The sequence below is a fragment of the Rhinopithecus bieti genome, unplaced genomic scaffold (assembly GCF_001698545.2).
Source record: "Rhinopithecus bieti isolate Rb0 unplaced genomic scaffold, ASM169854v2 scaffold_1234, whole genome shotgun sequence".
In the NCBI taxonomy this organism is placed as follows: Eukaryota; Metazoa; Chordata; class Mammalia; order Primates; family Cercopithecidae; genus Rhinopithecus; species Rhinopithecus bieti.
The window spans coordinates 992,460-1,002,335 of record NW_016803318.1 but is presented as its reverse complement, the minus strand read 5'-3'; the positions used below and the strand labels follow the sequence as shown (position 1 = coordinate 1,002,335).

The window sequence follows — 9,876 nt, the reverse complement described above, 5'->3', positions numbered from 1 at the left end:
AAATAAAATAAAATAAAATAAAATAAAATAAAAGTTAAACTTAAAAAATAAAATAAACAACATCTAAACAAAACTCTACAGCTAGTAAAATGGTAAAATACTGAATGCTTTCCCCCTAAGATCAGGAATGAGGTAAGGATATCCTAACTGCTCCTATTTCACATTGTTTGTATTTGCATTTACCTGATGTTGATGCATCTTTTCCTAAGTTATTGGCATTTAAATATATTATTTTGTAAACTGCTTGCTCGTGTCTGTTGCAGGAGTCTGGGCAAGACAAAATGGTGACTTGGACTGGGGTATCACTAGTGATGGTGGTGAGAAATGACAGTATTTGTAAAATTTGGAAGGCAGAGTCGAAGAAAATATTTTATCCTGAAATACTTTACATGGACTACAAAATAATAGCATTGACAGCTTCAGGTGATTGAATACCTCTTAAGTATAAGGCACATTATTTTATCTCATATTACTTCTTCCAGCAACTCTGATACAGGCACGAATAAGATCAGAATGTAACGAGCAAACTGAGGAACCAAGAAATCAGCTAACTCATCCACCATCCACACCTAGTAGATGGTAGAAATAGTAACCAGTAGAAACAGGATTTTAAAATCCACATCTATCTGATTCAAGAGCCCACTTTTTCCAACATATCACCTCCTCTCTAAGATTGAAAAAGATGAGAAAATTACAGTTCATAAAAATGATTGTGAGCCTATGATAGCTTAATAGAAAGTGGGTAATTCTATCAACTTTTTTTCAAGAAATATGTAATGTTGGGCTGAGGATAAATCTTGGATTAATATAATTTAATAAGGTAAAATATCCAAGTACATGTTTAATTTAAAATTTTATACCTTTTACTCTCTGAAAAGATAAATTACCGAAGTGATTTTAAAATTAGTATATTTCAAAACAGAGACTTAAAATTTTTTCTGAAGAGATAATCGGAGATGCTCATATTTATGTGTGAAATTACAGCATTCATAGGGAATGGAGACAATCTGAATGTTTAATCAAAAAGGAGATGCAATTTATTTCATATGATGAAACACAATGCATCCCTAAGAAACGAATGTCATAATTTTTTGTCATTTATTTTTAATTGTGGTAAAATATATTTATTAGTTGACCATTTATAAGTATACAATTTTATGGCATGAAATACATTCATAATATTGTATAACCATCACTGTTATTTATAACCAAAACTCTTTCATCATCCTCAACACGAACTCTGTACCTATTAAACGGTAACTCCCCATTTCAACTCACCTTGAAGCCCCTGGTAACCTCTATTCTATTTTCTGTCTCCATTAACTTGCGTGTTCTAGGTATTTCATATAAGTGGAGTATCAATACAATATTTATCTTTCCACATCTGGCTTATTTTACTTAGCATAACGTCTTCCAGGTCTATCCATGCTGTAGTATACATCAAAATTTCATTCCTTTTTATGGCTAAATAACCATTTGTTGTATGTACACCACATTTTGTATCTGCTGATGGACACGGGTTGTTTCTGGCAATTACGAACAAGGATGCTATGAACCTGGATGTACAAATATCTGTTTGAGTACCTGCTTTCAATTCTTTCAGATGTATTTCTAGGAGCAGAATTGCTGGATCATATGGTAGTTCTATGTTTACCCTTTTGAGGAACTGTCAAAATGTTTTCTAAAGCAGCTGTACCATCTTACAACATTTGTTATTTTCCATTTTCTTTATTATAGCCATTTCAATAAAGTAAAAACTGGTATCTCATTGTAGTGTTGATTTGCATTTTCCTAATGACTAATGGTGTTGAGCATCTTTTCATGCCCTTATTTGTGTATCTTCTTTGGAGAAATGTCTATTCAAGTCCTGTGTCCACATTTGAATTGGTTGGTTTTTTATAATTGTTGTTGAGTTGTAGGAGCTCTTTATATTATGAATATTAATGCATTACTAGATTTCTGATTTGCAGATATTTTCTTCCATTCTACAGATTGCCTTTTTACTTTATTGACGGCATCCTTTGGATGACACTTTCTTAATTTCAACGAAGTAAATGTTACCTACTTTTTCTTTTGTTGTCTGTACTTTTGGTGTTATTTCTATGAAATAATAATCCAAATCCAAATCCAATGACTTGAAGATTGTCCCCAATTTTTTTCTGAGACTTTTACAGTTTTAGCTCTTATGTTTAGGTCTTTGATCAATTTTGAGTTAATTTTGTTTACAGTGTAAGTTAAGGGCCCCACTTCATTCTTTTGCATGTGGATATATAGTTTTCTTAGGACTATTTTCTGGAAAAACTGTTCTTTCCCCCACTGAATAGACTTGACATGCAAGTCTGAAAATCAATTAACCATATATGTGGAGGTTGATTTCTGAGCTCTCTGGTCTATCCCATCAGTCTATGACTGTTCTTATTACAATACCATACTGTTTCAGTTTAGTGTATCATTACAGTAAGTTTCAAAGCCAGGAAGTATGAATCCTCCAACTTTATTCTTCCTTTTCAAGGTTATTTTGGCTATCCAGGGTCCCTTGCAATTCCATAAAATTTGAGGATGGGCTTTTACATTTCTGTGAAAATGGCTGCTGGAATATGATATGGATTTCATTGAATCTGTAGATCACTTTGGATAGTATTGATATCTTAACAATGTTAAGTCTTTCTATCAATGAACGTAAGATATATTTCCTTTAGGTTTTTCGTTAATTTATTTCAACAATGTTTTGTAGTTTTCAGTGTACAAGTTCTTCATCTCCTTAGTAAGATTTATTCTAACTACTTAATTCTTTTAGATATACTGTAAGTAGAATTAACGTCTTAATTTCTTTTTTGAATTGCCATTGCTAGTATACAAACACGCAACTGATTGTGGTGTGAGCAACTTTGCTGAATTTGCTTATTAGCACTAGTAGTTTTCCAGAAGATTATTTGATATTTTCTCTATATATGATCATGCCATACTTGTAGAGAGGTAGTTTCAGTTCTTCTTTCCCAATTTGGAAAAATTGTTAATATTTTAAAGCTACAGCAATCAAGAAGTATGTAAAATGAAAAAAACTACCATGAAATACACTGAAAGGTAGTACTGACTGATTCTGCAGATGAATGAATTATTTATAGCTTTCTGCATGTTCTTAAATTTTTGTAATGAAATTTGTTTTATTACTTGCCAGGCACGGTGGCTCATGCCTGTAATCCCAGCACTTTGGGAGGCCGAGGCGGGCAGATCACAAGGTCAGGAGATCAAGACCATCCTGGCCAACATGGTGAAGCCTCATCTCTACTAAAAATACAAAAATTAGTCAGGCATGACTGTAGTCCCAGCTACTCGAGAGGCTGAGGAAGGAATCGCTTGAACCCGGGAGGCGCAGGTTGCAGTGAGCCGAGATTGTGCCACTGCACTCCAGCCTGGAGACAGAGCAAGACTCCGAAAAAAAAAAAAAAAAATTAGCTGACAACATCACTAATCATCAGGGAAATGCAAATTAAAACCACAATGAGATACCACTTTACCCCTGCAAGAATGACCATAATGAAAAAGTCGAAAAACAATAGCTGTTGGAGTGGATGTGGTGAAAAGCGAATACTTACACTGCTGATGGGAATGTAAATTACCACAACCACTATGGAAAACAGATGGAGATTCCTTAAAGTACTAAAAGCAGATCTACCATTTGATCCAACAATCCGACTATGGGTATTTATCAAAGAAAAAGAAGTCATTATATGAAAAAGACACATGAACGTGCATGTTTATAGCAGCACAATTCACAACTGCAAAGATATGGAACCAACCTAAGTGCCCATCAACCAACGAGTGGATAAAGAAATTGTGGTATATATACAGCATGAAATACTACTCAGCCATAAAAAGGAATAAATTAACGTCTTTTGAAGCAACTTGGATGGAGCGCAGGCTATTATTCTAAGTGAAGTAACTTGAGAATGGAAAACCAAATACTGTATGTTTTCATTTATAAGTGTGAGCTAAGCCATGAGGATGCAAAAACATACAGAGTAATACAGTGGACACTGGGGACTCAGTGGGGAGACTGGGAAGTGGGTAAGGGATGAAGGACTACACACTGGGTACAGTGTACACTGCTCAGGTGATGGGTGCTCTAAAATCTCAGAATTCACTGCTAAAGAACTCATCTATGTAACCAAAACCACCTGTACCCCCAAAACCATAAACATTAAAAATAATAAAAAGAAAAAATGAGCTGACGTGTGTAGTCATATAGGGTGAGAAGTGTTAGTTCCCTGAGGGCAACCCTACATGTCATCCCTACCCAGGCTGATCTATGTCCAACATTATTAGACATGGCCATGCACATTTACAAACCCATTTGAGGTTGTTCTCAGTATATTCTCACTGTGGTTTCTTTTTTCTTTGTTTTGTAGCTGTGACAGCAGTTGAAATGAGCAATCAAACATATGTCACCAAATTCATCTTTTGGGTATTTTCCAACCTCTCCAACCTACAAGGCTTGTTCTTCCTGGTCCTTCTGGTCATTTACCTGATACTCTGCGGGAGAACATGCCCATAGTGGTGGCCACCAGAGTTAGCCCTCCACACTCCACTGTATCATCTCCTCAGCAACCTGAGTTTCCTGGATATCTGCTACATGTCTACCACCATCCCAGTCATGCTGGTGAACTTCTTCCAGGAGAATAAGATCAACTCCTACGAGGGCTGCCTTTCCCAGGTCTTCTTCCTTGCATCATGAGCCAGCACTGAGGGTGTCTTGCTGGCTGCCATGGCTTATGACCACTGTGTGGACATTTGTCATCCTCTTCAATATAAGCTCCTAATGAGTGGAAAGGTCTGTTTGTTTGGTAACTGGGTTTTGGATGTGTGGGCTGATCAATTCTGGAACACACACAGCACTGACAGCCACATTCATTCTGTGTAAACCCAACCCAATCAGCCACTTTCTGTGTGTCATCCCATTGCTCCTGGAGCTCTCCTGCTCAGACACCTGTGTCAATGAGTCTGTGCTCCACGTGGTAAGGGCCACCACCGGCCAGAGCCCCTGCCTGTTTACAGCAATGTCCTACATATATATCATCTCTACCATCATTAGGATTCCCTCTGCTCAGGGCAGGAGCAAGGCCTGCTCTACCTGTGCCTCCCACATCACCATAGTGGTGGTCTTCTTTGCAACACACCACTTCAACTATGACAGGCCCAGAGAAGGGTGCTCCCTGGACATAGACATCCTAGTCTCTGTGCTTTTCTGTGTTGTGACCCCAGCGTTGAACTCCAGCGCCTACAGCCTGAGAAACAGGAGGTCAAGAATGCAGTGAGGAGGTTGACAGGAAAACACAGATTCTCTAGTGAGGTCAGCAACTAGATCCCATTCTGGATTAGAGAAAAACATGAACATTCTAGTTTCAATTATAATTGTGCTCACTCCACATAGCATCTTTTGACAACTCTGATGCCCATCCCACCAGGACAAACAGCTATACCTGTGTTGAGCACTTAATTAACACACTGTGATATTGCATGCTTTCTGTTCTCTAATCCACTGATATTTTGGAACATCTTAATCATGCACTCCCAAAAAATAGCAGTCACTCCCTATTTGCCCCCAATTTTGTAGCTCTAAACAACTACTAACCTGTTTCTGTGGTTTTGGATATTGCTATTCTGGTTGTTTCATATAAAGAAAATCATATATGTGCCTGGTATGTCTAGCGTCTCTCACTTGAGATAATGTTTTCAAGTTTCATCAATATGACAGCATGTAGGCCGGGCGCGGTGGCTCAAGCCTGTAATCCCAGCACTTTGGGAGGCCGAGACGGGCGGATCACGAGGTCAGGAGATCGAGACCATCCTGGCTAACACAGTGAAACCCCGTCTCTGCTAAAAAAATACCAAAAAAACTAGCCGGGCGAGGTGGCGGGCGCCTGTAGTCCCAGCTACTCGGGAGGCTGAGGCAGGAGAATGGCGTAAACCCGGGAGGTGGAGCTTGCAGTGAGCTGAGATCCGGCCACTGCACTCCAGCCTGGGTGACAGAGTGAGACTCTGTCTCAAAAAAAAAAAAAAAAAAAAAAAAAAGAATGTATCAGTACTTCGGTCCTTCCTATTGCTAAATAATTTCCATCATATAGATACACCACATTTTATTAACCCATTTATCACTGGATAGACATTTCAGTTATTTTAACTTTTATGAATAATGCTCCTATGAAAATTTATGTACAAATTTTGGTAGACAAATATTTTTATATATCCTGGGTGTATAGCTAGGAAAGGAAGTGTTGGATCACATGGCAAATCTGTTTAACTTTTTAAAGAACTTCCAGACTGTTTTCAAAGCAGTGGCACCGTTTTGCATTACTAAGAACAGTGAATGGGGTTTCTAATTTCTCTACATCCTCACCAACACTTATTGTTATGTCTGCCTTTTATTATAAGCATCCTGGTATATATGAAGCCCTATGTCAAATGCGATTTTGATTTACATTTCCCTGAAGGCTAATGACCCTAAGGGTTTTAATAATCTCCACTTCTGTGCTACTTCTTCGCACATGGAAAAACCCGTTGCTAGGGGATTTTTGAGCTTTAGTGACTTAACTCTTAACACTGTCTAATGTTTTTATCTTAATTCAGTGCAGGAAAATACTGCAAGATTTTCAGACTTATACCTTCTCCACATGTGGGCCCTACAGAACTATTTGATGGCTCTGCCATTTTCCCCTTCAGAACTCCACAACAAGCAATGCCATCACCAGGTTATGAGCAATGGCAGGACCAGAAATCAGGGGCCACAAAGGTCTAAGTGTTGCCGGCAGGAAAGAAAGGAAGCACTGCATGCAGGGGGCAGCCCTAACTAGGAGCCGCTTGAAGCTGAGACAGCAGACATGTTGCAGTACTGTGGCTCCAGTTACACGTCCCTCCAGTGGGGCATATGGCATGAAGAGGCTAGGGCCAAGCAAAGCCCATGGCCATGGCCACCAGAACAAACAGAAAACACTCCCTCATGTACTGTAAAACCCAATCAAATAAGCCCACATCCATGCATATGCCTTCACTCACTAACTAGGAGGAGGACAAGGCTGTCTTTCAGGCTTTAGCCACCATAACTCCTGACAACAAATCCAGTACCAAACTCCATTCACAATGTCTCCAAAGAGCTAGAAAGCTGATCTCTTCATTGCGTGCTGGGAAAAATGATAGCCACAACCTTAATGAATCCAAGAGAGAACTAATTGCTCTTCATTTCTACACTTTCTAATCAAGCTGTTGCCCTTGAGTTATATTTGTACTTGGAGGAGTCCCAGAACATTTGCTTAGAGAGAGATTAGATGGATACTACCCAAAGGACAGTCCACAGGCTTTTATACATGGCCATCCTAGAAGAATGAATCATAGAGTGATCAAAGGGGATTTTTGGTTCCTGTGTTAGGCAATGACTATGCCGTTGGCAGCTCCTGGAATGGCAGGTCCCTTCATGATGCATGGAGTTCAACAGCCAGCTGTATCGAAGAGTATTCTTTCCATAGTAGTGTGGGGAGCACAAGCCCCACCCCCAAAGCCAGAAATCAAAGCCTTTCAGTGAGACTCAGTGGTATGTAATTTATTTATTTATCATCACAATTAAGAAAAACTGCCCAATGTCAGGATATACCTACCCCTTAGTAACATACTGTATATTGTGCATATTTTTATTACCATTTTGGTAACATTTATGTAATGACATATATTAACATCTTTTCTGTGTGTATAAATTTCAACAGTACAACTTATAAAATTCGAGTAGAACTTACTTTAGAAATTATCTACTCCAGAACTTAAGGAATGTCTGAGTTATTTAAGTGAGATAATATAAGTGAAAAAATTTTCATGGCATAATACAAAATGCAAAGTATTAGTATCCTATTTTTGACAAGCAGGACAGAAAGGAATAATTTTTCAGGAGAAAGCACAGGGATATATTTCCACTATTACACATTACAGTGCAACAATAGGTGCAGACAAAATAATTGTTTAAAGAAATTTGATTAAATTCATACAAAACATATATTTGGAAACATTTATTCGCTAACCAGGGGTTCTCATCTTTATGTGGCAACACATTGATGTTTGGGAGAGGTGTGTTACAAGCAATTTATTGACTATAATAAAGGCTTGAAGCTTGTGAATGATCTACTTTACCTATGATTCTTTTTATTAGAAATAAATATTTAAAGCTATTTGTAAATCATTTCATCCCCAATCATTTGCCTTAGAGATGACTGATTGGGAAAGAAAGAAGCAGAGTTGCTGCTCTCTGGCTGGGAACTGAACAGAACGTGCCACATGGTCTCCATTGGAACCATTGCTCTTACAGGGCCATGGTGCCACATTTACGCCCCAAAAAGCTGTTCTTTTCCTCGGTCTCTAAGATGTTTGCACCAGAACCATTGAACGGAAATGTCCTCCAGTGGTCAGCTAAGACGTCCCTTCTTAACCTTTCTCTGTAGGTCTGACTAAAGTGCTGGATTTTATATCTTTCCTGTTCCCCTGACTTCCACCTGAGTTGTTCGTGAACAGTCTTTGAGCCCCAAGCTTTGGGTCCCTGTTTAGCTTGGATGCCACTGGGAGTATCAGACTCTGTGATGCCAGGGTCAAGGACCTAAGACACCTTCTCATAGGCAGGACATTGCAGGCCAGTCCTTCTCCACTCTGACATACATGTTCACGAGGGGGGCTCAGAATTTGCCAGTGGTTCTATGCTACCGCTGGCATAGGCTTGGGAGGAGTGCAATTTTCTGTGAGACCTCTATAGAGTTACCCTCTTGTCAAAGTTAACACAGGTTAAGAAATGCAAATTCATGTCATGTTTCAGGCAGAGACAGATGTTGAGAAATACGTGCCCAATAAATCCTATATAGTCTCATCATGAGGCTGATACGGTAAATATAATTGGTGGAAAAATAAGTCAATACTTTCATCCTTTTTTAATTCCAAGAAATTCATTTAATCAGTGTTAGCATTAACTTTTGTTTTGACTTGTTTTGTTTCGTTGTTGCTACTGACTGAACTGATTCTCAGGAGATTGAAAAGAGGTAGGTATTTTTCTTATTTGGTCCTTTCTCTCTCTCTTTATTTTATGGAATTATGGAATGCAGAAAAGGGAATTGGAAAGAGTATAGCCTTTAGAGTCAGATGGGCTTGGGTTAAATCTCAGCCACTAATATAGTAGCCAGGTAACGTGAAGCATCAGTTTCTCTACCATCAGAGTGAACAGGCAACCTACAGAATGGGAGAAAATTTTTGCAATCGACCCATCTGACAAAGGGCTAATATCCAGAATCTATAAAGAACTCAAACAAATGTACAAGAAAAAAATCAAACCACTCCATCAAAAAGTGGGCAAAGGATATGAACAGACAATTCTCAAAAGAAGAGATTTATGCAGCCTACAGACACATGAAAAAATGCTCATCATCACTGCTCATCAGAGAAATGCAAATCAAAACCACAATGAGATACCATCTCACATCAGTTAGAATGGCAATCATTAAAAAGTCAGGAAACAACAGGTGCTGGAGAGGTTGTGGAGAAACGGAACACTTTTACACTGTTGGTGGGACTGTAAATTAGTTCAACCATTGTGAAAGACAGTGTGGTGATTCCTCAAGGATCTAGAACTAGAAATACCATTTGACCCAGCCATCTCATTACTGGGTATACACCCAAAGGATTATAAATCATGCTGCTACAAAGACACATGCACACGTATGTTTATTGTGGCACTATTCACAATAGCAAAGGCTTGGAACCAACCCAAATGTCCACCAATGATAGACTGGATTAAGAACATGTGGCACATATACACCATGGAATACTATGCAGCCACAAAAAAGGATGAGTTCA

General features: G+C 38.6%; 1 pseudogene; it reads left to right on the top strand.

Moving 5' to 3' along the window:
• Positions 1–4,426: 4,426 nt before the first annotated feature.
• LOC108531325 (olfactory receptor 5V1-like) lies at positions 4,427–5,362 on the top strand (annotated as a pseudogene).
• Positions 5,363–9,876: the final 4,514 nt, after the last annotated feature.